The 27,126-nt window shown below is 42.7% G+C and overlaps 1 protein-coding gene and 1 non-coding gene across 2 annotated transcripts in view; one reads left to right on the top strand and one right to left on the bottom strand.

Annotated features, from left to right (window-relative positions):
- The window catches only part of LOC124715883, a 1,071,880-nt gene that overhangs the window by 188,633 nt on the left and 856,121 nt on the right, over positions 1-27,126 (top strand).
- Trnak-cuu lies at positions 3,413-3,485 on the bottom strand. The gene has a single exon. It is a non-coding gene; the product is annotated as a tRNA-Lys (tRNA).

Here is a 27,126-nt window from a genome sequence, read left to right as displayed (position 1 = left end):
TTCATTTGAATGAGAACCTGGCCCAAAACGAGTGCGAGGAACTTGGGGTTTTTGCATATGACTAAATACCAGAGGGCCTTATGGAGTTTTTCGTAATCGATAGTAAGTGAGAACGTATATTCGCTTAAACCATCGGGCGTTAGGTGCAGCGAATGTGTGTTTTCTGTGACGTCTGGTGAGTGCTCGGCATTATGCCTCTGTTGTCTACGAGTTAGATTGTGGGTACCTGTCGAAGGCGAAAGGTAGTAAACTGTCAGGGACACTCAAAGGATGGACTTTAGCGTTCACAGTACTAGATTCTTCTGCAATCGTTGAGAGCGATAGCCCTCTCTGTTAACATTATATTAAAGTGAGTTTATGAAGTACATTGCATGGAAAAGGAAGCGTTCTCACCCTAAATTGAAATAATTTTCGCTCCATGGCCCACGTATGTAATTTTTATGCTTCTTGTATTACATTTCTTGCCTTCAGCTGAGCCGTGTTTTTCCTCTGTACTAAAGTAATGTTTTAAGTTTTGTACTTCACTATCCTTTGTGTCTTACGTCAACACACAAGGCCCACACAGCCCCTGTGACAAGTGCGTGAATTTCAGAAAGCAGCCGTAACGAAACTCAAGAAGAAGAAGAAGAAGAAGAAGAAAGACAGTGAAGCTAGATTTCCAACTTTTTTGCAGAGTTCGCCGAGAGCGTTTTAAAAGCTACAGAAAACAGTGGAACTCCTATTTTCAGCGAGTGGTTGGATTGTCGACTTCTCCGTCTGATGCTGGTTATACACTAAAGATGCAGAACATTAAATTAACACAGGTATAGAGTATAGAAATTGCACGGAAATTAGGAAGCACGTATAACACCCCATGAGGAAACTGTGTGAACTCTGTTACGGGGAGTTGCCATCATATCGCATGATAACCATAGTGTCTTTGCCCTTAAGCTGCTGGTGTTCGTAACTACCTTCCGTCTTTGCAATGGACCCATACATACTGACGGCGACGACTTTGACGCACTACGGTTTTAGGCTACAACTGGAATATTCGATTGCCATCGTCATCAGCAAATGACGCTGAAATGATATTTTAATACGTTTCAAGGACTAGAGCGCAGAAATTGTATGGTTTATTTTATTTATGTTGAATTTTTTGTGATTTTATGTGAGTCAGCTGTCTGTATATTTTTTCTGTCAATAAACCGAGAGGTGTTTTGCGAGAAAGAACTGCATGGACCTCTGATTCGATCCCAGTTCAGAGATACGCAGAGAGTAAAGATGCCACAACTACAGACAGTCAAAAGGTTTCTTGTTTGAAAACAGCGACCTATCGCTCCCTCACTATTCATCAGCCGCGAAACTATAGGAAAAGAAGAGCCTCTTGCGAGACAAGTAAATTGTAACCGCAGTGAATTAAGAAAATAAGCGGATTTTACCAAGTCATACACCTTGCTTAATGACTCAATATAAGGACTCAAAAATGTTTCATTTCTTAATGTATGACACGCACAATGAATCGAATCGTGATTAAAAATTATCTTTCGCCACAAATGTTCAAGCAGAGTACTGTGCAATTTCATAGGATGTAAATGGTATCCTACAGTTCTGGGATTCTTTACTCTGTGGTACTCTTTTTCCAATTTTTTTAATGACTTTTCTATTTTGTTTGGATTATATGAAGTCTTTGCAGCTAACTTTTCTATTAATAGTATATCTGCAAACTGGAATTTTATTATTATTATTATTATTATTATTATCTTCTTTCCTTTCTCAGACCTTAGGTCTGGTTAAAAATGGAAAGTGACGCGGAACTTGATCAAGCATGACTTCCTTTTAACTGTGCAGTATATGTTACATTGCATTTAGGAACTTTCGGGTAATTGAACATGTATCAATAATTACAGATTTCTGTAGTTGTATATATAAGTTTGGATGTAGCTGTATTTCATTGATGTACTGGTGGATATTGTGTGGTATGACTCCTGTAGTTGATAGTATAATTGGTATAATGTCAACTTTATCCTGATGCCACATGTCCTTGACTTCCTCAGCCAGTTGGATGTATTTTTCAATTTTTTCTCCTGTTTTCTTCTGTATATTTGTTGTATTGGGTATGGATATTTCGATTAGTTGTGTTGATTTCTTCGTTTTATTGGTGAGTATGATGTCAGGTTTGTTATTTGGTGTTGTTTTATCTGTTATAATGGCTCTGTTCCAGTGTAATTTGTATTCGTCATTCTCCAGTGTATTTTGTGGTGCATATTTGTATGTGGGAACATGTTGTGTTATTAGTTTATGTTGTATGGCAAGTTGTTGATGTATTATTTTTGCTACATTGTCATGTCTTCTGGGGTATTCTGTATTTGCTAGTATTGTACATCCACTTGTTATGTGATCTACTGTTTCTATTTGTTGTTTGCAAAGTCTGCATTTTTCTGTTGTGGTATTGGGATCTTTAATAATATGCTTGCTGTAATATCTGGTGTTTATTGTTTGATCCTGTTTTGCAATCATGAATCCTTCCGTCTCACTGTATATATTGCCTTTTGTTAGCCATGTGTTGGATGCGTCTTGATCGATGTGTGGCTGTGTTAGAAGATACGGGTGCTTGCCATGTAGTGTTTTCTTTTTCCAATTTACTTTCTTCGTATCTGTTGATGTTATGTGATCTAAAGGATTGTAGAAGTGGTTATGAAATTGCAGTGGTGTAGCCGATGTATTTATATGAGTGATTGCTTTGTGTATTTTGCTAGTTTCTGCTCGTTCTATAAAGAATTTTCTTAAATTGTCTACCAGTCCATAAATTAGGTTTTTTATGTCGATAAATCCCCTTCCTCCTTCCTTTCTGCTTAATGTGAATCTTTCTGTTGCTGAATGTATGTGATGTATTCAGTATTTGTGGCATTGTGATCGTGTAAGTGTATTGAGTGCTTCTAGTTCTATGTTACTCCATTTCACTATTCCAAATGAGTAGGTCAATATTGGTATAGCATAAGTATTTATAGCTTTTGTCTTGTTTCTTGCTGTCAATTCTGTTTTCAGTATTTTTGTTAGTCTTTGTCTATATTTTTCTTTTAGTTCTTCTTTAATATTTGTATTATCTATCCTATTTTTTGTCTGTATCCTAGACAAAAATAGGAATAGATAATACAAATAGCCTACTAAAGGTGTACCATGTGTGAAGTAAATCCGTGATCACAACGTCGTGGCCTCCCCTTGCAAGTTACTGGTTATGTCTGCCCATCATTTATCTGCCTTAGCACATTTTTTTCAGACGGTACGTTGGAGTAACATTATCTCCTTACTGGTAATGCACACCGCACCACTCAAAACGTAAATTTTACTAGCTTATGCAAAGAAACTTAGCGTTATTTTAATAGTTCCATGCTCTTTAGGATAACAGGTAATACAATGGGAGAATAAAAATATTCGCCCAACGTGGGGCTCGAACCCACGAGCCTGAGATTAAGAGTCTCATGCTCTACCGACTGAGCTAGCCGGGCGGCTTGGTAGTGTGCTCTGAGTAATGGTACATGTGTAGAATCCGAAAGTTGTTCTTGAACTGTGCCATGATGGCGTGCTGTGATTCACCTGGGGATTTGCTTCAGTTGGCATAGTGGGCAGGGGCTAGCCGTCGTTACGCTGCGGCGTTGACAAGTTTATTTGCGGGTTCTGAGGGGAATCTCTGTATGCGCTGTAATCCTATTTGTCGACACGGTGTAATCTCTGAAGTGATTGGACGGCTTTATGGTCCATATCTAGTTATCGACGACAATAGCGATATAAGCCGTCCTCCTATATATGCATCCCCCGCAGACAGTACATACAGAACCTGCGCAATTTTGTACCCAAACGTCGGTGACGTCGTCCGTAATCATGCTACTACATACTTTGAATATTTGTGACCATTGTTTCTCTGCAACAGAATTAATTCAGCTGTCACTCGTCTCCCACTTTAACTGTTGGTGAAACAGTAGAACCCCGTGCGTTCTTACGAAGCTATTGTTTCCATTTGTGATGAATCAAAACACGACTAGCTAACAGGCAAGACCAAAAAGTCATCAGTGAATCATCTAATGACTGTTGCTGTACTGCAATTGTCATTTGCGAGGCAGTTTTGAGCTGGCGTTTGGGGATGCCCAGTCACAGTAGATGAGCCGCTCTCAAATCGCGGCCAATTACATTCGCCGATTATTTATAATATTCACATTCCATTACGGTATAGCATTTGACGAACTATACATTGCACCTAATATACTTTCCCTTTCATCCTCCAGAGCCTTATCATTTATTTTCCTCATAGCCTGCTATGTATTGTGTGGCTTTCAAATATTTCCTTCTAGTTTTCGGTTTCCTGATCTTTTTTTCTTCTTCCTTCAGTTCATTTAAAACCACTTTTTTCCCACACACGATACAACAGCGTGTCCTGAAGTGGCACTAAAGAAAACTGCTTGTCCTGACGCTTCCATCTTCCTGTGGTATCGTATTGTTGCCTAAGCGTTGTGCGGAGGGTACGATCTAATTTCTTTCTCCAAACAAATGTTGCGCTGCATTTCAGGAGAGTGCTCTGAATGTCAAAAGCTGCGTAATCCTCTGCAAGAGCTTCTCGAGGAGGATGCAGCCATTAAGATAAACCAGAAATATCCTCGATACCTCGTTTTGGCCAGTTAGTCGGGAATATGTTACCATTGGTATGTGACAATTACCTCTACAAAATTGCGGAAAATGCTATCTTAGACGCAGAATTGTTCACATGCTGCAGTTCTCGTGTCGTGACTCAGTAAGAGAATTCAGTAGTCGACGAGCTCTATCTGCATACCCTACCTGAAATAAATGTTTGCCCAAAATCAGAGAAAGTGTAACAATGAGCAACGAAAACTACGTACCTTAAAGTCTGATATAGTAATTATTAAATTCTAGAGATGAAATTATGAAGTTTCGCTCGATCACCGTAGAGCGTTACTGGTTTGGGTGTGATATTGTAGTTGTACGTGCCTTCGTAGCCCAGGTCAGTAATGCACGGTAGTACAATGGATTTACGGATGATATAGTTTTCTCTAATGTATTGCTGAGTGAAGGGAAAAAAGGGGCAAAAAAGAAACTGGAGAAATATCCAATTGATAAGTTTTCAGTGTCTTGCAAAGATTGGCGACGCACAACAAAATGCACAGTTTTGTGTCCTTCACAAAACATAGAAAAATAATATCCCGTGACTACGAGGTCAGTGAGTCAGAATTGGAATCAATCAACTCATACAAATGCCCCGTGTAAACAATCTGTACGAATACGAAGTGGAACGATCACGTAGGTTCAGTCGTAGGTAAAGCAAATTGTAGACTTCGATAAATTGGCAGGATACTGGGAAAACGCAGTCAGTCTGCGTAGGAGGCTGCTTGCAAAACACTTATGCGACACCGCTCAAGTTCATAGGACGCATACCAAGATGATGATGATAATGATTCTTAGAGGTGTAAAGAGATTAAACTTTTTGGTTGTCAGGCCGTCGTTGCACTGGGAATTCACGTAAAACGAAGCGGAACGAGAAAAGGAGAACTGTCAGCTCCATGGTCTGTGACCGTGTCGTCGTGGTTCAAAATTGTGCGACTGTAGCTTCAGTGGGATGGTTAAAAGTGAGATAAAACCCATGCAGCTGAAAACTGTAGTCGATCACTGAAGAATACGCCAAGAAGGGTCGTCATAGTCAGTACCACTAAAATGGAGTGAGAAAATGAAGATTGTCGGGTGCAGAGTGTCAGTTAAATGAAACTTTTAGATAAATAAAATGCTACATAATTATATAAAGATGCATGACAGTGTAGGCGTAGAAAGTAGCTGAGGAGGTGCACTAAATTTTATTATAAATTTCACTCGTACCAAATAGATGAAACAGACGGTGTTGAATGTTTACAAAGAAAGGCAACACGAGTTGTCACAGGTTTGTATCCTGGAAACCCGAAAAACCTGGATTAACGGACACTTGAATATAAACGCAAACTGCCGTGTGAAGGACTACTTACAAAGTTTCAAGTACCAATATTTAGTGGAGAATCTGTTAATATTCCATAGCCTCCTGCGTATCGCTCACGTAGGAAGCGGAAAGCTAAAATTAGACTAATTACAGCACCCACAGAGGCATTCATTCTCCCCGTGCTCTACATCGATGAGACCGAAACTTATAAAACGCTATGTACCCTCTGCCTAGCACTTCACTGTGCTTTGCAGAGTATGTTTCCAGGTATAGATTATCATCCATTGGAACACAACCACTTTCCACACTTGACACAAATTGTAAATATGGAAAAGTCTTATTAAATGCGAAATAACACAGGCATTCATGCGTATTCGAAGGCACGTTGCACAGTACTATTTAAAAACAGAAGCACTAGTATTTCGTATACATATTCGGCAATATGTGGTCCTCGACTTTCAATAAATATGCCTTTCCTGGGTGGGAATACACCTAACGTACGAGTGCAGGTTGTAACACACGCATGACGGCATATGAAAGTTTGGGTCTTACCGTGATTCGCCGCGGATAGCCGAAAGATTAAGGCGACCACACGCATTAATCGGGAAATCTGGGTTCGAGTCCCAGTCTGTTTCAAACTTTCGTTGTCGTCATTTCCTTATGCAGTTGACGGTTGTTCGTATTCGCAGCTGCAAATACATTTCCTGTTATTATTAAATGTAACACATTTCAAAAGCTGTGGGACGATATACAGAAATTATGAAAAATAAGTAATATCACGCTTTACCCTTCGTAGCAAGGTAGAAGGCGACGGCAATTCGAGATTCTCATAACATTAGCTAGACTCGCTACCTTACAAGGAGAGCCAAGACGTTGGGATCACATGTTTACTTCAAACTTTGTACGTCTTCAGTAGGTCATTAAAATAACATAATTTGCAAGTAGTAAGGTGCACCACTCTGGCAGTTCCGAAAAAATCGCAAGAGAAGTTTTATATGTTTGTTATGTAACTGACGTATCTGTCCATAGGTGCTGCATGTCAGAATTCTTGGTGGTTCAGTGATTCCGGCATGGTAGCTCAGCGTGTTCGGTCAGAGGGTTAGCTGCCCTCTATAATTGAACGGGTGTCATGAGACGTCAGCCCCGAGCAAATCAACGAACAATAACGAACAAAATGAGATCACTAAAAAAAGGAAATGGTTACCGTTACAGCGTCGAAAGACGAACATGCATGACGCTGTGGTTCGATTCCCGCTCAGACTTGAATTTTAATCTATATGTTTTTCATCACTGGGCATATTATTTCATTTATATGACATTTGAGATGTAATATAATTAAAAAACAACGTGTATTTGCATGAAGTTTCAATTAATTTCGTGTTATTTGGCTACTTACCATTTGTAATTAAATTTAGTTGTTAGAAAAAATATAACTATCGACAAGTCACGAAGAAACGCACAGAGTTTTCCTGAAAATGTATGCCTGTCTTGATTTGCGAAATCCCTTATACATGCAATCTGGTAAGGTACAGGGAACTACTTTGCACCTCGACGCTTCGAGCTGCAGACACAGAGGCAGGCCCCATTTGGCAGTTAACCAGCGTAGCAGTGAGATCTTGCTAACGTAACAAGAGCGAATAGCGTAGGTGCAAATTTTTTGAATATCACACAATTTACATTTGCACTACAAAAATGAAGATGTGAGCGGGGGTCGAACTATCGCCTCATATACGTTCGTCTTACATAGATCGAACGCTAACCACTTAACCACCATGAACTGTAACGTCCAGTACTTACGCACAATACATCAGCTACATAATAGACGCGTAAAACTTCTCTTTCGGCTTTCTCGGAATTGCCGGAGTAGTGCACTTTGCTACTTCCACGTTATTTTGTTTTAATGGCCTGCTAAAGGGGTACAAAGTTTGAAGTAAATCTGTTCAAATGGCTCTGAGCACTATGGTACTTAACATCTGAGGCCATCAGTCCCCTAGAACTTAGAACTACGTAAACCTAACTAACCTAAGGCCATCACACACATCCATGCCCAAGGCAGGATTCGAACCTGCGACCGTAGCGATCGCGCGATTCCGGACTGAAGCGCCTAGAACCGCTCGGCCACACCAGCGGGCTGAAGTAAATCTGTGGTCCCAACTTCGTGGCCTCCTCTTGTTAGTATGAAATCGACTTCGACCTTAATTTTCCGCTGCTTCCCTTCAGTGTTAGACACAGCGCACGCCCACCATATTATTCTGTGTCGTATGTGGGCTAGAGGGTAAACATTAGGAGCCGAACCGTTGTACGAGGATCATTCAGTAATTAAAGAGACAAATTAGTCTGGACAAAAAAGCGTTTATTTTTAGAAAACTATACTTTTTCTACTTTTCAACATAATCCCCTTGAACATTGATGAACTTGTTCCAACGAGCTACAAGCTTTTTTATTCCAGCTGCAAAGAACTCTTTATCTTGATGTTTGAACTATTTTCCCACAAATTTTATCACGTCCTCGTGGTCCTCGAACCTCTTCCCACGTAATGTCTCCTTCAGTGCACCAAACAAATCACTAGGTGTTAAATCAAGACTGTAAGGGGGTTTAGGCAGTACTTCTCAGCCCATTTTGTCCATGGTTTCACGAGTTAGTTGAGCAATATGAGGACGTGCGTTGTCTTGCTCTGAGATCCACGACGTCCCTCTCTCACTGCTGGCTTCACCTTGTTTAAAAGCAAATCCGAGTAATATCGGCTGTTACTTGTACGCTGCTCTCGAGATAATCACAAAAAAAACTGGACCGTTAGCTTCCCAAAACACCGTCAACATGACTTTTCCTACTGATGCTTGGGTTTTGAATTTTTTTCTTGACGTGTGAGTTGGTGTGCTTCCACTCCACACTTTGTCTTTCTGATTCTATCTCATAATAGTGAACCCAAGTTTCATCACAAGTTAAAATTTTGTTGAAGAAGTGCTCACCTTCTCTTTTATAACGTTCCGTTAGCTCTGTGCACACACTCAACCTTATTTCCTTGTGTAGTCGCGTCAACTCCTTTGGGACCCATCGTGAACATTATTTGCGGTACTTCGGCTTGTTGCAGATAATGTTATGAACTGTACCAGTACTAACTTCAATCTTATCAACTATCATTTCCACAGTCACGCGGCGTTAGGTGCGAATAATGTCATCAATTCGACTTTCAAGTGAGGGAGTTGAAGCTGCAACTGGTCAACCAGAACGGTGTTCGTCAGTCACTGAGTCGCGACCATTTTTGAACTGCTCTTATCCACTCGTAAAAATTTGCACGATTCATACACCCTTTACCAAAAACTTTAGTCATTCTACAGTATATATTCACTGGTTTCTCGCCTTCAGCAGGTAAAAAACGAATAACAGAACGTTGCTCAAGTAATGTGGACGTTTCAAGCGGACTCGCCATCTTGAAATGTATTTTTGAGGTTATAAACAAAACAATGTTGATATATCAGCTGATTAGGTCTCATCCCAGTGATGCCAACTTAAAGCCATAAAAGTACGAAACTTGCCCTACTAACGGTTTTTTTCCCAGACCAATTTGTCTCTTTAATTATTGATTGTCCCTCGTACAACTTGGTTTTGTTCACATCCGTAAAAGACTGTGCTAGATTAAAATCATGTTTAGGAAGGAAAAATCCCAGTACCAATTCGTTATCGTGTCCCAGATCTTTGTCAGTGTAGACTTGTGCAGAACCACCCATTAATTCGTATAGTGAGGATGACTGAAGGAATTGCTTGAAAGACGCAGCTGATTGGGGGAAAAGCCAAAGACAGCTGGTTTCGATGTGTTGTACGCCCTAAAATGTCCAGATGGAACTCAGACTGAGAGACACAACTGTCAGGTCACCTTCGGTTACTTGATTGCCCTTACGGGAGAGTCGCGAAGCTGTCCTGCTGACGTCACACACGCCCGACAAGTGGTAAAGTCTCGTTCCCGGCGACCGGCGACTCGCCTTATAGGCGGCTCCGGACGGCATCGTGATGCAACCGCCTTACTTTCGCGCGACCGTTAGCTTTACTGCAAAGGGAAGTTAATAGACCCGTTGATCACAGTGAATCAGCTGTAGGCAATTCAGGACGCTACAAGCGTGCAGACCAAAGCGTAGGATGAAGGAAAGTTGGAGTCAATCGTATTGAGGGTGACAACAGCCTTGGAGACGAAGCACTAGTGAGGGAAGAAACGGACCGTGACCTGTTTAAACAAATCATCCCAGATCTTGTTTCCAGTTATAAGGGAAACCGAGGTAAAGCTTAGTAGGACACTAGGACGGAGATTTTAATCTCGTCTTCCTCCGAATGCGACTCTGTCGTTTTCATAAGTGTGCTGTCTGTCTGATCAGACGAATCGCAATAAATTGATCACTTTTTGATTAGGCCAAGAAATTATGGGCACGTTCAGTTGTTGTATATTCCTCCTCTGCGGAGCACATACCACGAAAGTTCTTTGGACCACAGAGATTAGTCAGTTTTGTGCAGGAACACATCTACAGGTATAACGACAGGACTTGCGATCAGGTGGCCTGTTTCACCACTGCGCGTTACATTCCTAGGTACTTCAAGTAACTGGCCAATCGAGTTTGTTTTATGTCACATACATTTACTGTAACTGCAGTTTTCTTTAAAGGAAAACAAAGTTACAAGCATAACCTGATTTTGATAGGATAAAACTGTTCTTTACGTTACACCACTTTTATGGCATTCGTAAATGTAGGTAAAGTTGTTGTTGTTGTAGTCTTCAGTCCTGAGACTGGTTTGATGCAGCTTTCCATGCTACTCTATCCTGTTCAAGCTTCTTCATCTCCCAGTACCTACTGCAACCTACATCCTTCTGAATCTGCTTGGTGTTCTCATCTCTTGGTCTCCCTCTACGATTTTTATCCTCCACGCTGCCCTCCAATATTAAATTGGTGATCCCTTGATGCCTCAGAACATGTCCTACCAACCGATCCCTTCTTCTAGTCAAGTTGTGCCACAAATTTCTCTTCTCCCCAATCCTATTCAATACCTCCTCATTAGTTATGTGATCTACCCATCTAATCTTCAGCATTCTTCTGTAGCACCACATTTCAAAAGCCTCTATTCTTTTCTTGTCCAAACTATTTATCGTCCATGTTTCACTTCCATACATGGCTATACTCCATACAAATACTTTCAGAAACGACTTCCTGACATTTAAATCTATACTCGATGTTAACAAATTTCTCCTCTTCAGAAACGCTTTCCTTGCCATTGCCAGCCTACATTTTATATCCTCTCTACTTCGACCATCATCAGTTATTTTGCTCCCCAAATAGCAAAACTCCTTTACTACTTTAAGTGTCTCATTTCCTAATCTAATTCCCTCAGCATCACCCGACTTAATTAGACTACATTGCATTATCCTTGTTTTGCTTTTGTTGATGTTCATCTTATATCCTCCTTTCAAGACACTATCCATTCCGTTCAACTGCTCTTCCAAGTCCTTTGGTGTCTCTGACAGAATTACAATGTCATCGGCGAACCTCAAAGTTTTTATTTCTTCTCCATGGATTTTAATACCTACTCTGAATTTTTCTTTTGTTTCCTTCACTGCTTGCTCAATATACAGATTGAATAACATCGGGGAGAGGCTACAATCCTGTCTCACTCCCTTCCCAACCACTGCTTCCCTTTCATGTCCCTCGACTCGTGTAACTGCCATCTGGTTTCTGTACAAGTTGTAAATAGCCTTTCGCTCCCTATATTTTACCCCTGCCACCTTCAGAATTTGAAAGAGAGTATTACAGTAAACATTGTCAAAAGCTTTCTCTAAGTCTACAAATGCTAGAAACGTAGGTTTGCCTTTCCTTAATCTAGCTTCTAAGATAAGTCGTAGGGTCAATATTGCCTCACGTGTTCCTATATTTCTACGGAATCCAAATTGATCGTCCCTGAGGTCGGCTTCTACTAGTTTTTCCATTCGTCTGTAAAGAATTCATGTTATTATTTTGCAGCCGTGACTTATTAAACTGATAGTTCGGTAATTTTCACATCTGTCAACACCTGCTTTCTTTGGGATTGGAATTATTATATTCTTATTGATGTCTGAGGGTATTTCGCCTGTCTCATATATCTTGCTCACCAGATGGTAGAGTTTTGTCAGGACTGGCTCTCCCAAGGCTGTCAGTAGTTCTAATGGAATGTTGTCTACTCCCGGGGCCTTGTTTCGACTCAGGTCTCTCAGTTCTCTGTCAAAGTCTTCACGCAGTATCATATCTCCCATTTCATCTTCATCTACATCCTCTTCCATTTCCATAATATTGTCCTCAAGAACATCGCCCTTGTATATACCCTCTATATATTTCTTCCACCTTTCTGCTTTATTTAATGACCAGGAGCGTACTTAACCTGGAGCTACCAGTACGATGGATGGCTCATCTTATATTGCGTTCATTGTAAGAATAAACCTGACGTAAACATTACACAATGTATTCTTCCGTGCTTGCTGGAATCTCATTGGATTTCGTTCCACGTGGAGCGGAAGCCAGGCTGTTTAGAGTACTGTCAAGTACGATAATGTGGATACGTTTTATGCTGTGCGTTACGTATACATCGGCTCAGCGATAATACAGGACAACAGCTCTTCTGTCACATTTAACTCGGACAGAAGTGGCTAGCCATCTGGTGAAACTTAGTTGCAGTGATGTGAACGGTTACATTTAAGACGTAAAAAACGACGAGTATAGACATAACATAGCTTCTAATGTTATTTAATTTTCAAACGGAATGAAATAATATACGGTAAAGCTCCGGCAGTGCGCTTCTTAGGGCACCAGGCTAAAACTAAGCTCTTTCTTAGCTAACATGACATCGTAATTAGAAACAAGAGTGATGAAAATTGCTAATTTAAACATAGCCCATAGGGTGAGATGAGTGTGACTATAAGCGTAGTGCAGGGATTTCACCGTACAGTTAAAATATTGAAGCCACTGTGAGTGTTGCTTATAGTCAGTCGACTGGTAATCTCTGAAATTCTTCCTTATCCGAATCCGAGAAGTAAGTTTTAGTACTGGAACTGTCATCTGCTGCATTGATAACGAGGCGATCAACAACAGAATCCACGAACTCATCCAAGTGCCACATTTTCTCATCATTCTTTATGGTGTGTTGTTCTGCATCCCGCCAGCGTTAGGCCGTGACGTGACAATGCTTCTTGCATTAGTTCCAGTACGCGTGACAGCTTTAATGTCTTCTTATTTCTCGCAACAAGTCTGTTGACTCCAGACCAGTTCTATGAGGTTCATACTGTAGTGGTGCTGTGGTAACTGTAAAAATGCTTTGTCCATTGTCTGTATAGTGTGCTCGATGCAGTCGAAATTGATTTCCGTCTCTCTATGGCGCTTATCACGTTGGCTCATGTGAGACTACATCTGTTGAGGTAGTTCAATGGAGGTAGTTCAAATGTATAGTATTTGAGTTCTCATTTTTCCCCAAAAATCTAATTTTTAATATTTCCTTAATTTAAACAATTTTTATTAACCATCTTTTATGAAATATCGATAGTTAAAAATTATATTTTCAACGGAAGCGGGAATTTAGCGTGCGACGTGCAATTAGAAACGAGAAGACGTGCATTTTTTCATAAAAATGATTAGAAGTGCTCTAATTAGGATGTATTTGATGACTTAAACGATGTAGGTATTCGAATTGAACGAAAACAAAAACTCGGAAAAAGAAACCAAAAGGAGAGCCGAATTAGCTGGTTTTGCATCATATACGATTACAGTTCTCCAACAGTACCGGTTCAACCACGCGTCTCGTTTACAGAAACGGCCTAATTTTAGTAAATAAAGTTCCTCGGAAAACTTCAAATCCGATTTTCTCTATAAACTTGTGAAAATTATTTTAAGAACAGCGTGTTTCTCAGCACTTTTTAACGGTGGTCCACGTGCATGTTTCACTGCCGAGTAGGAAGCAGCGTCGGCCTTTTTCACAGCACGTATCAACAGCGCCACAATCGGAGCACAACTAGTGTTTACAGACTACGACCGCACATTTTTTGTGAAGTAAAAACTGCATAGCCAAAGTATGATTAAGAAAAACGTTGATGGCTATGAATATATTAGAATATAAATACGATATTCTAGTCCCTGTGTTGTTAAGAAGAGGGATGCAATGTTTCTTTGGACTTGCATGCATTTCCGAAGAAGGCCTGCATGTCCGAAAGAACAACGCATCGCTCTTCCTAACAGTACAGGCCCTGCAATATCGTATTTATCCGCCGCTACCAGGGGAATATTGATCATTAATGGTAAAATGGAGTGAACAGGAAAACTAGTAATGAACTTCGAGGATGTACTCTGATTTTGTTGCTCTAAGGAGTTTATGGACTTCTGTATCTAGAGTGATTTGGAACAGGTATGTTAAAGTCAGTGTCTTTAGTTTACATTACCAAGCAAACTTTCCAGTTATATTAGTTACTCACTGTTTATAATAATCGCCTAAAATATCGACAGTCCGCAGCTCGTGGTCGTGCGGTAGCGTTCTCGCTTCCCACGCCCGGGTTCCCGGGTTCGATTCCCGGCGGGGTCAGGGATTTTCTCTGCCTCGTGATGACTGGGTGTTGTGTGCTGTCCTTAGGTTAGTTAGGTTTTAAGTAGTTCTAAGTTCTAGGGGACTGATGACCATGGATGTTAAGTCCCATAGTGCTCAGAGCCATTTGAACCATTTTTTAAAATATCGACATCCTCATATCGACAGCGACCGAAGAGCTACTCTAATTCCAGGAATGTCGAAGAATGTGCAACAGACCACGATACGTAGTGGTGTAGCGTGTCTCTGTTACAATATATCTGTCTAGGGAAGCGTTTCACCGTCACATTCCTCCATAAAGAGAGCTCCGCACTGTCTCCTAATGAACAAAATACGAACGTAGGGAGTATCAGACCGATTTTTTCACTTGATTGAAGAGTTCCTTGCGAATAGAACACAGCATGTCATTCTTAACGGAGAAAAATCTTAAGACGTAAAAGTATATTCGTACCTAATGGAATTAAGAACCTTTAATGCTCACAATATTCACTGACGTGCAAAACTTCAAGGATGAAAGTAATTTTAGCATGACTTGTCACTACTGGGCAATATAGCTTGATGGAACTTGGACCATAGGTAGAAAAAACTGCTATAGTGTAGTACAGAAGATAAATAAAAGAAATACGAAATGAGATGAACAGAAATGAGACTTTTATTCAGAGGCAATAATTCCGTTTTCCCACCTCACGTCATATGAGGATGCGTAATACATGAAGGAACTTTGTCGAGTGGTCCACGTGTTTCAGTGTGGGGTGGTTCAAATGGCTCTGAGCATTATGGGACTCAACTGCTGTGGTCATCAGTCCCCTAGAACTTAGAACTACTTAAACCTAACTGACCTAAGGACATCACACACATCCATGCCCGAAGCAGGATTCGAACCTGCGACCGTAGCAGCAGCGCGGCTCCGGACTGGAGCGCCTAGAACCGCACAGCCACCGCGGACGGCAGTGTGGGGTGGCATAATGTTGTATGGGCGTACTGACCTCCAGATACTTGAAGACGGCACACTGACCGATCAACGTTATTGTAACATTGTAACCTTTCCCCATGTGCGTCTTTTCACGGATGCATTCGGCCCTGAGTTCATCGACCGCGTCGAACAGAGCAGGTGCAATAGCTCTTGGAACGAGGGGATATTCGACGAATGGACTGGCTTTTCCATTCACCTGAGTTAAATGCCATCGAGCACGTGTAGGATTCTTTGGGGACACGTACTGCACGTCCACATGCACGAACAAATGGTTCAAATGGCTCTGAGCACTATGGGACTTAACAGCTGCGGTCATCAGTCCCCTAGAACTTAGAACTACTTAAACTTAACTAACCTAACGACATCACACACATCCATGCCCGAGGCAGGATTCGAACTTGCGACCGTAGCGGTCGCGTGGTTCCAGACTGGAGCGCCTAGAACCGCTCGGGCACAGCGGCCGGCTCTGCACGAACACCAACTAACATTTGTCCACCGCGCTACTGGAGGAATGGAACGCCGTACCACAAGAACTTCTACATCTACATATATACTCCGCTAGCCACCAAGCGGCGTGTGGCGGAGGGCACAATTCGCGCCATATTCTCTCCTCCCCCCCCCCCCCTCCCCTTCTGTTCCACTTGCGGATCGCGCGAGGGAAAAACGACTGTCTGAACGCCTCCAGTACGAGCTCTTATTTCCCATATCTTTGAATGATGATCATTACGCGATTTGAAAGTTGGTGGTAATAATATATGCTCTACATCGTCGGTGAAGACTGGATTTCGGAATTTAGTGAGTAGCCCCTTCTGTTTAGCGCGTCGTCTATCTGCAAGTGTGTCTCACTTCAAACTTTCTATGAGATTTGTAACGCTCTCGAGATGGGTAAATGTACCAGTCACGAATCTTGCCGCTCTTCTTTGGATCTTCTCAATCTCTTGAATCAGACCCAACTGGTAAGGGTCCCATACAGACGCGCAATACTCCCAAAACTAGACGAACTAACGTATTGTAACCTATTTCCTTTGTTGAAGGACTGCATCGCTTCAGGATTCTACCAATAAACCGCAATCTAGAGTTCGCCTTACCCGTTACTTACGTCTTAACCAACGTTGTGGCCAGCACACTTTGCCGTCCGTGGTGTTCACAAATCATATTAAGAACCATGTGCCGCCTTTTGCAGTGTCCAATGGACCATCATAAATCGCGGTCACTCAATATAGTTATTTTCTTAAAATAAAAGTATCTTTCCTGATCGTCTCATTGCGTATCTCTTTCAGTTAACTTCTGTACTGTACTATACTATGGCAGTTCTTTGTATGTCTCATCAATCTATGTTACTTGGCAAGATGTCCAGTTGTGCAGCGAGTTGTTTGATTTCATGCGTTGATCGCCTCTAAGAGTGTCCGTACGTTCGAACTTCGCAGGAGTCAGCTGTGAGCGACCGGCCGACACGTCGGAGAACGGACATGTTTCCACGACCTTGTTGCGTTTGACAGATGCCTGGCCAACGACTCACCGTGCTTTTGTTCACTGCCAGGTCTCCGTGGACATTCTGCAAGCGCCTATGTAGATCAGCGACGCTCCGCTTTTCCTCTAAAAGAAACTCAATGACAGCTGTCTGCTTGGAACGCACCGCCGCTAGAGACGCAATTTTGAAGGCCACGTATTGCGCCACCACCTATTGGAACTTCATGAAACCTGTAGGGTCCGAAGTGTAACGTTACTTATTGAACGCCCCTCGTATGTTTACGCAATTGACGAAGCACACACCGCACTGGGAAAGGACTTGAGCAACTATTCATTGGAGGAAATTTACCGATTCGTCCTGTTGTTACCGTAACTGCGTGTTTTCCACGATACCACGAAGCACATCGCAATGCCGAGATTGCACAAGTTAAACTCGTAGCTGCCAAAAGTATCAGAACTATGAAGGTTCCTCAGAGTGCTATACGTGTTTTAGAGCTGGTGAGACAGTTGGTTAGACTTGGAGTGCGACGCTCTGGGACGTCGTCGCGCCGCGGCCACGTGCCAGCACTGCACGGCGTCGCACTTGGCGGCGGGCCCCTCCCTGGGTGCGACGCGTCGCGAGCGCACGAGCACACTTGTGCAGTACTCACTGCGCTGGGGACGCCACCAGCGTACTCTGTCCGCCTCTGCCTGTGGATGCAGTTGGAATCCCCTTCACCAGGAAGGCGGGAGCCACACCAGCCACGTGCGGTGTGAAACAGTACGGGCCACTGCGAACACGGAGACGAGTGTTGTATTTACACCTACATACGTACTCCGCAAGCCACCATATGGTGCATGGTGGAGGCTACATTGTACCACTGTTAGTCAGGTCTTTCAGTGCTGATGCAAAGTAATGTCAGATCTCTTCAGGATTGGGTTGTTTAGGGAAGGAGACCAGACAGCGAGGTCATCTGCCTCATCGGATTAGGGAAGGATGGGGAAGGAAGTAGGCCGTGCCCTTTCAGAGGAACCATCCCGGCATTTGCCTGGAGTGATTAAGGGAAATCACGGAAAACCTAAATCAGGATGGCCGGACACGGGATTGAACCGTCGTCCTCCCGAATGCGAGTCCAGTGTCTAACCACTGCGCCACCTCGCTCGGTACTGTTAGTCATTCCTGTTCCTGTTCTATTCGCAAATGGAGCGAGGGAAAAACGTGTCTATATACACCTCCTTACGAGTCCTGATTTATCTTGACTTTGGCTTCGCGGTCCTTACGCTAAATGTTTGTTGGCGGCAGTAGAATCATTATGGAGTTAGCTGCAAAATCCTGTTCTTTAAATGTTCTCAGTAGTGTTTCACGAAATGAACGCCCCTCCAGGGACCCCTGTTTGAGTTCACGAAGTATTTCCGTAATACTCGCTTGTTGATCGAACTTATCTCTGACAAATTTAGAAGCACGCCTAGGTGTCTTCCTTTAATCCGACCTGCTGTGGATCCCAAACGCTCAAACAATACTCAAGAATGGGTTGCATAAGAATTATCTATGTGGATGATTAGTATTAACTTGCAGAAATCCCAAAGCTGCTTAGATGACACTGAGTCAAGTGATTTACTATAAGACACATGGAGTCGCAAAAGTTAGGAAATACACCAAATTTGTATGAGAAATGTTGAACAGGTGACGTCTCAAGATGGCATAGCTCGCCACACGTGCATCGGTTGAGCCTTTCGGTCTGTCGCACGTGAACATCCCAACCCAGGTCATAAGTTCATTTCAGTGTGGCTCTGGGTCCGCGTGCGCAACTTTAGCGCGTGGGGCCCAGGGGTCGAGTCTTGCGTCCGGCAGTCAGTGTTTATTTCATTGTGTTGGACAGTTTTGTATTTACATTGAGGTAAGATTCATTTGCCCATCTCGCTGTCACCGCTGGTTTATTGCAAAGTACAGTACAAGAAAAACCTACCGCATTGTGTCACAAGTAAATAAGTTTCCGAATTGTGTCGCTACCACTGAGTGACCTATGTTTCCGTTATTAAATAATGTCTGTAAACGGAAAAAGAAGAGACAAAAAGAAGGAAACACAAAATAAGAATAGCTTTTTTTTGTTACATTGAGGACAATAATTTTGTAGCTCCTAGCTTTACATGACGTCACATTTGTAAAAGTTGTTCGAAATACGCACCGTTTTTTCGAATGCAAGTATTGCTCAATCGTCCCTTGGCCCCCAAGCCCAACCACTGCACATGTGGCGATTACGTCATCTGTTGACGTCACATGTCCAACACTTTTCATCCATTTTTGAGGTATTTCCCGACGTTTGCGACCCCATGTGTCTTATATTAAGTCACTTGTCTTCTCATCGTCAACTGCGTCACTTAGAGGGCTTTTAAACATTAATAATAATCACCCTGTTGTTGAGCTATACTGTGTGTTCTCCCTCTAAACCGAAGTCGACCATTTGCCTTCCCTACAAATTACCTCACGTGCTCGTTCATTTCATGTCGCTCTGCAATGTTATTCCTAGATATGTGACTGTGTCAAGCAGCACACCATTAAAATGAAATGTGCGCATGGCTGTATTGGCCGGGAGTCCCATCTGGGATGTTCGGCCGCCTTGTCTTTTTATTCGACACCACTTCAGCGACTTGCGCGTCGATGATGACGAAATGATGATGAAGACAACACACATACTCAATCCCGAATGGAGAAAATCGGCGACCTGGCCGGGAATCGAATCCGGAGCCCGTGATCGAGAGTCAACAGAACTAGCCACAAGACCACCAACTGCCGCCAGCATGCCTCTGGTACTGTATTCAAACATTATAGGATTGTTTTCATACTCATCTGCATTACTTCACATTTTTCCACATTTAGAGCAAGCTACCATTCGTCACACCATATAGAAATTCTGTCCAAGTCATCCTGTATCGTCCTACAGTCACTTGAAGATGTCAGTGTCACTACATCTCACCCCATTCGTTAGACCATTTCCGTATACAGGGAACACGAGACGTGCTATCATACTTCTCCTGGGGAACTTCTGACCATACTCTTCTCTCTGATGAACGTTCACCGTCCACGACAACGTACTGCATTGTATCACTTAGAGCCACTCACATATCCGAGAACCTAATCCGTATGCTCGTACTTTAACAGTCTACAGTGTGGCACTGAGTCAAACGCTTTCGGAAAATTTAGGAACATGGTGCATGATAGAAAACTTGAAAGCTGCAACGTCATGAAGCGACCAGTCAGAACGCGCATGACATACGTAATGGGCTGCTAAGAGCTTCCTTCAAGTTCTAGTTTCTGAACGTAGTTAAGGGAGATAGGTGCTATATTCTCCGGAAAAATTAAAAATACGATTTTCAAAAATAACGAGTGGATGACAACAAAAATATCACCATGCAAAGGCATTAATTTTTTATTTTATTCTTATTTCTTTTTAGTTAATTTAACTGCTTTCTCAGTATTTTATCTTAAGTACAGAAGATAATTTTGAAACTTGTTTGCACTCGGTGTCTGCAGTAGGGCGTAGTAAGAAACATGTTTTCACAGCGTACGAGTGTGTCGGACAGCCTGAATGAATTGCCGCATTCTTTTTGGAACGCGTCCTCTCAACTGTTGAAATGCTTTCACCCCTCTGTCTGATCCATATGCTCGTTCCCGCCCATTCTGATTTAGATATCACTATTAAATATCACAACTATTCTTGTTTGGGAGCAGCTTTAAACGATAACTGAATCAGAAGTTCGCGTTTGTATCTATATAATTTTGTTTCTGCACTGTAATACCCAAATAATGTTGTACGCTAAACGGATATTGTCTCTATTTTAATAGTCACAAACGTTAGTGAACGAAATTTTTCACGTATTATATTAATTTTGTCGGTCTGCATCCTTACACAGCGATAGTTCCCAAAATACCGAAAACATTGAGAAGCTGCTGCCAACTCAAGTTTCAGCGAACACGCAACTACATCACTCAAACTACTCAAGGCGCATGTAGCTTTCCTTGTACCTAAAGATTTAGTTTGTCTTAAAGCTACTGAAGACATCTTGTGTCATGTACAATAACAAATTGCACACGCCGAGCTACATTGCGTGAAAACCACATTGCCAGCTTTCCTGCAAGATTTGGAACGGATCGTCGAAGTTGTCATGTTTTGAATTCTCGTTTGATGTCGCTCTGAGTTACTGCTCAGCTTAAATTTCTGTGGGCCTTGTTTGATCAGTCAGAAATGCAGTGAGTGGTTGCATTTTTATTCACTTTTCACGAACATGCTGGCAGTTCAAAACACTTTAATGCCATAGCGCTCACTTTCAATATGGTAACCATCGCGTGTCATTCTTCGAACCGCTATTGTCTGTATAGATTATCCGACCGTTGTCCACCTGCTTATGTAAGTGGTAACGTGTTTACTTACCATGCAGCGGGCCGGGGTTCAAAAAATGGTTCAAATGCTCTGAGCACTATGGGACTTAACATCTGAGGTCATCAGTCCCCTAGAACTTAGAACTACTGAAACCTAACTAACCTATGGACATCACACAAAACCCAGTCATCACGAGCAGAGAAGGGCCTGGGTTCGATTGCCGGCCGGGTTAAAGATTTTCTTCTCTCGTGGACTGGGTTTTGTATTGCCCTCCTTATCATTTCATCGTCACCGACGCGCCAGTCGTCCAATGTGGCGTCATCTGAAATAAGACTTGCAACTTGGCGACCGAACTGGAAGTCTGGGGCCTCACCGCCAATAATGCCACACGATCATTTCATTTCATCTAATCATTGATATGTGTCTTGTAATTTCATTACCCGCCTGACCTTTTTACAGAATTTTTTTTCCCCAGGTTGATGAGAGTTCGTGGAAGCCAAACAATGCAGCCGTTACGCTCGGTGATTACATTTCGTTTGCCCGCAACGGTTAATCTTGTAACGATGGCCGCTCACCGTAGTGAATCGTGCAGAAACAAGCCTGCCTGCAGCATTTCTGATATAATGTTGGCTACCTTGCGCATGCTTGATAGAAATGACGTGTGATGCTGGTCGTTCGATGCATACACAAAAAATGAGACATACTTTTTGCTCTGGGGTCTTACTCGGATGCGTTACCATCCATGGATCACTTTTACAGAGATAAGGACATAAGTCATGTCATGATATTACAAACGAGGTACAAAAATACGCCATTCATATTCACAGCTGCATGGCGGGCGTCTGTTTCGTACCCCACCGCTGTCAGGGGCGCCTCCAGGCACGTCCTGGACCTGAAATTTCATTGACTGGATTGTCTGCAGTGATAACAACCTGCCTGTTATCTTCTATACAGCCCGACAGCCAGGAGTAATGGTCTGAGGTGCCACCTTTTTTCATAGCAGACCTTCGGTTGCGATCCGCGGCACCCTTACAGCACAGCGGCACGTCGACGATATGCTGCATACCGTTTTGTTGCCCTTCATGGCAAGCCACCCGGGCTTACATTTCAGCAAGATAATGCTCGCCCGCACATGGCGACAGTTTCTATTGCCTGTCTTCGTGCTTGCCAACCCCTGTCGTGCCCAGCGAAGTCGCCAAATCTGTTCTTAGTTGAGAACGTTTGGAGCATTAAGGTTCAAACGGTTCAAATGGCTCTAAGCACTATGGCACTTAACATCTGAGGCCATCAGTCCCCTAGACTTAGAACTACTTAAACCTAACTAACCTAAGGACATCGTGCACATCCTTGCCCTAGGCAGGATTCGAACCTGCGACAGTAGTAGCAGCGCGGTTCCCGACTGAAGCGCCTAGAACCGCTCTGCCGAAGCGGCCGGCGAACATTAAGGGCACAGTTCTCTAGCCACCTAGGGACTTTGACGATTTAACACGCCAGCTATACGGTATCCCTCAGGAGGACATACAACAGCTGTATCAATCAACACCGAGCCGAACGACTGCTTGCGTAAGGATCAGAGGTGGACCAACGCGTTATTGACTTGCTCAACTTTTGAAGCTCGTTCTCTTGAATATATCATTCAGTTTTTCTGAAATTGTAATCATGTTTGGTCTTCCGTCGTCAGCCGTTGTGGCCGAGCGGTTCTAGGCCCTTCGGTCCGCAACCGCGCTGCTGCCACGGTCGCAGGTTCGAATCCCTTAGGTTAGTTAGGTTTAAGTAGTCCTGAGTCTAGGGGACTGATGAGCTCTGGTGTTAAGTCCCATGGTGCTTAGAGCCATTTGAACTATTTGGTCTTCCGTCCCACTTGCATAATTCCTTAGTGGCGCGTCGTGTTTTGTTTGTTTGCTTTTTCTTAGAGTGAATTTAATGCATTTAAGAGAGTCGAATACTGGCCCCAAGCGTCGATCCTCTGCAGGTTTTCCCGCGTTTCACTTATAGTGTTCCGATTTCTTGGACTCAACAGCAGCATCCGCTAACAGTCTTATGTTATACTGTAGCTCATCTAGCTACGTAGTTAGCAGTAATCGTCCTATAACGTTCCTTTGGGGAGCTCTCGAAGTTACTTTCACGCCCGCAAAGTTCACTCCGACAGTAACGATATCCTGTAGTCTATTTGCAAGGAAAGCTTCGAGCCATTCGCAAAACTGATCTCGTATTTCCTACGCTGGTATTATGGTTCCTAAGCGACCATTTTTTCAGTGCCTACGATGTTACAATCATCAGCAGATAGCATATTTTCCCGGTGGCTGGAGACAGGTTAATATCGACCTGTATTTGTACGGCCCAGGGTCTCTTGGAAGAGATGTTTCGGAACCATTGATTACGCAAGCTGTCTGTCTGCGCTGTAAGTCATCTGTAATTGGCCGAGTGACGTCTTAGCGAGTAATTAGGGTCGCCTGTTTGGGCGGTAGTCGTTAATGGCAGCTGGGCCACGCTGGCCAATCGATTAGAACAGCTCACATGTTTTGGCTGCTCGGTCACGTGAAGAGGCCGACTGCAGGCGTGTCCGGCCTCTGCGATGTGACACACACACACACACACACACACACACACACACACCGCAAATTTCCCAGCGGACGCCGCCACTCGTTTCACACACTCTGCCCCCCGGTGGGGTCGCATTTCCTTGTCCTGCAGCGTTTTCTTAGTACGCGTGCCCGCTTCTTGTTACGCCGTTGCTTATTGGCTTCAGATACGGTACATGCGTTTCGTTGCATTATATGGACGAGTTGTCTCTGGTTTTCTTCACACGCTCTCAGTCCTCGGTGTCACAGAGGGTAATATTTTAGTCATCTCCTGTGAATTACGAGGGAGTATCATATCATTGTCGTTGTTTACACTCCAAATAGTTGATTTGATGCAGGTCTCCACGCTAGTCTGTCCTGTTTTTCATCTCTGCATAACTACTAGAACCTACATCCACGTACACCTGTGTAGTTAGTAATAATTTTACCCCTCTCTCTCTTTCACCCCACATTTTCCTCTTTTACCAAAGGGACGATTATGTAAAGTCTCAGGATGCTTCCTATGAACCGATCCATTCTTCTAATCAAGTTGTGTCATTAATCTCTTTTCCCCCAATCCGATTCGGTACCTGTTCGCTAATTATTCGATCTATCCATGTATTTTTCATCATTAATCTGTAGCGCCATATTTCAAAATCTTCTATTGTCTTCTTGCCAGAGCTGCTTATCGTCCACGTTTTACTTCCGTGCAAGGCTACACTCCAGATAAATATCTTTTAAATTTATATTCAATATTAACAAATTTCTGTTTTGTAGAAATGCTTTTCCGTTGAGAGTCTGCATTTCAGTATTCTCTGTATTGAGACCAGCTTCAGTCATTTTGCTGCCCAAATACGCCCCTCACGCACGACTTTCAATAGTCATTTCCAAATCCACTTTCCTCAGCATCGCCTGACTTTAATTCGACTTCGTTCCATTATCCTTGTTTTATTGTTGTTGTTTGTCATCTTATAACCTCTCTTCAAGACACTACCCGTACTGTTATCATAATAATAATAATAATAATAATAATAATAATAATCCGTGTGGCTCAACTGCCTGGTGCAAGTTTTTAAATTAGAGTCCACTTCGGCAATTTGTGTGTCCCTAACCTACCTCACTAATCCTACGGGGAAAATGAGACACCGCACATCAAATGGAATTCGAACCAAGTGTCGTTCCTGGTGAATCTTCATATCATTGAGATCACAGCTCCGACCATCTTCTGATCTTCCAACGTCTTTGCCGTCTCTGAAAGAATTACAGTGTTATCGGTAAATCTGATATCACTATTTCTTCTCTCTGAACGTTAACCTCCGTTCATAAAATTATTTCTCCTGTTCAGTGCAGAGATCGAGTAACACGGGGATAGGCTTCAACCCTGTCCTTTAAGTCGTACAACTGTAGTCTGCTTTCTGTAAAAGTTGTAAATAACCTTTCCCTCCCTATGTTTTATCTCTGCTAAGACCTTTAGACATTGATTTCCACTCAGTATTGTCAAAAGCTTCCTCTAGTTCTACAGACGTTTTAAATATAGGTTTGACTTTCTTCAGCTTATCTTAATAAGTGGGACGGTTAGTATCATTTCGGGTGTTGCCTCTGCAACCCAAACTGTACTTTCACATAATCGGCTTCTACCAGTGTTGGCTTCTTCTGAGTCATACGTAGTGTTAAGCCACAAATATCACGTAGGCTATTATTTAAAATGTCGAGGTCATTGCATTGAGCCACACAGCCTGAATTCTTTTTCATAATATTGTTTATTTACAACAGCCAGTCATGTGTACTAAGCAGTTACCTCTGTTCGATAACACAAAGAATGGCTTGGTTCAAATGGCTCTGATCACTATGGGACTTAACATCTCAGGTCATCAGTCCCTTAGAACTACTTAAACCTAACTTACCTACGGACATCACACACATCCATGCCCAAGGCAGGATTCGAACCTGCGACCGTAGCGGTCGCGCGGTTTCAGACTGTAGCACCTAGAACCGCTCGGCCACTCCGGCCGGCTAACACAAAGAAAAAGAAAAAAGAGCAGTATGTGTGATGGGAGAACGTCCTTGCCTAACGCTCAAAAAAGTGTGACTTTCGTTGCAGCGTATGGCTTCAAGAGACGTGATAGCGTTCAAAGCAGTTGATGACATGCCGCTTTGTGCAATTCTCAAGTGGAAGATGGAGGGCTTTTAACCTGGTAAACGCTTCCTGTTCTCTGCACGAATGCCTAAGGCCACATTTAAGTGTGATCGCCAATAAAATCAGTGAATTTTAAGTTTACGTTTTATGTTTTTTATTATAAGGACTGCGCATTGTTACCTGGCCTAGTCATACTAATTTTTAATTTTTCCAAGTCATTTTAGGCGAATTTAATCACCGTCCTCCATTACTGGCTATTTATTTATTAAGTGAAATTAGCGCCTTCTGCGTTCATATCTTTATTGTTGATCACTCAACGTAACAACGTATTCCATGTTGTGTGTCATTTTTGTTTAAAGTAATTCTATAGAATAGGAAACATATTAATATTGATCGATATGTGATTAATGAACCAGCACTGTGAATGAGAAAACTTCGGTGAAGTTCACAGTGACATTATAAAAACACAGCTCTGCCCACTTTCATTAACCAAGGATGAGCACTTGATCTCTAATGTGAGAAAAGGAACGCTTTCGGCAAGCAGGTTTGCTGACTAGTAGCGGGTAGGACTCCTGTAGCACCGTAGAACCGAATCATTCAGAACGGCACGTGATCGTAGTTTCGTTACTGATAGATGGTGGTGAAGAAGGAAAGTGGGATAAAACATCTCAGATTGACATTGTACCACAGGACAGACGCTGGAGCCTCCATGGCAACATGCACCATGCAATAGCATCTGTTTACCTTCCAGGAGGCGCGATAGTGGAGTCTACTGAATGAGTTGACGAAGCAGGTAAAACGCATACGTAAAAGAAAGAAACCGTGATGTAGTCCAACGTCCAATCGCACATTGTTGTAGCATTGCCCATGAGAAAGGTCATGATCAGTTGGGAGAACGAGTCAGACGAACTTCGAAATTTCCCCTATTCTCTGGTGGAACTGCTTGTATAAACGCTCATGTTTACGCGGACATTTATGTGTGAAATACTCAGTAAACCAACACTTAAAATACTGACGCCCATGGATAGAGGTTACGGGAGTTACAGAGTAAGGAATGTTAAAAACGGTCGTTATTGGGATCGGGAGAAATGGAGTCCTGT

The sequence above is a fragment of the Schistocerca piceifrons genome, chromosome 1, assembly GCF_021461385.2.
Source record: "Schistocerca piceifrons isolate TAMUIC-IGC-003096 chromosome 1, iqSchPice1.1, whole genome shotgun sequence".
Lineage (NCBI taxonomy): Eukaryota > Metazoa > Arthropoda > Insecta > Orthoptera > Acrididae > Schistocerca > Schistocerca piceifrons.
The sequence above is the reverse complement of the archived record's forward strand: the minus strand, read 5'-3'. Positions and strand labels throughout refer to the sequence as shown.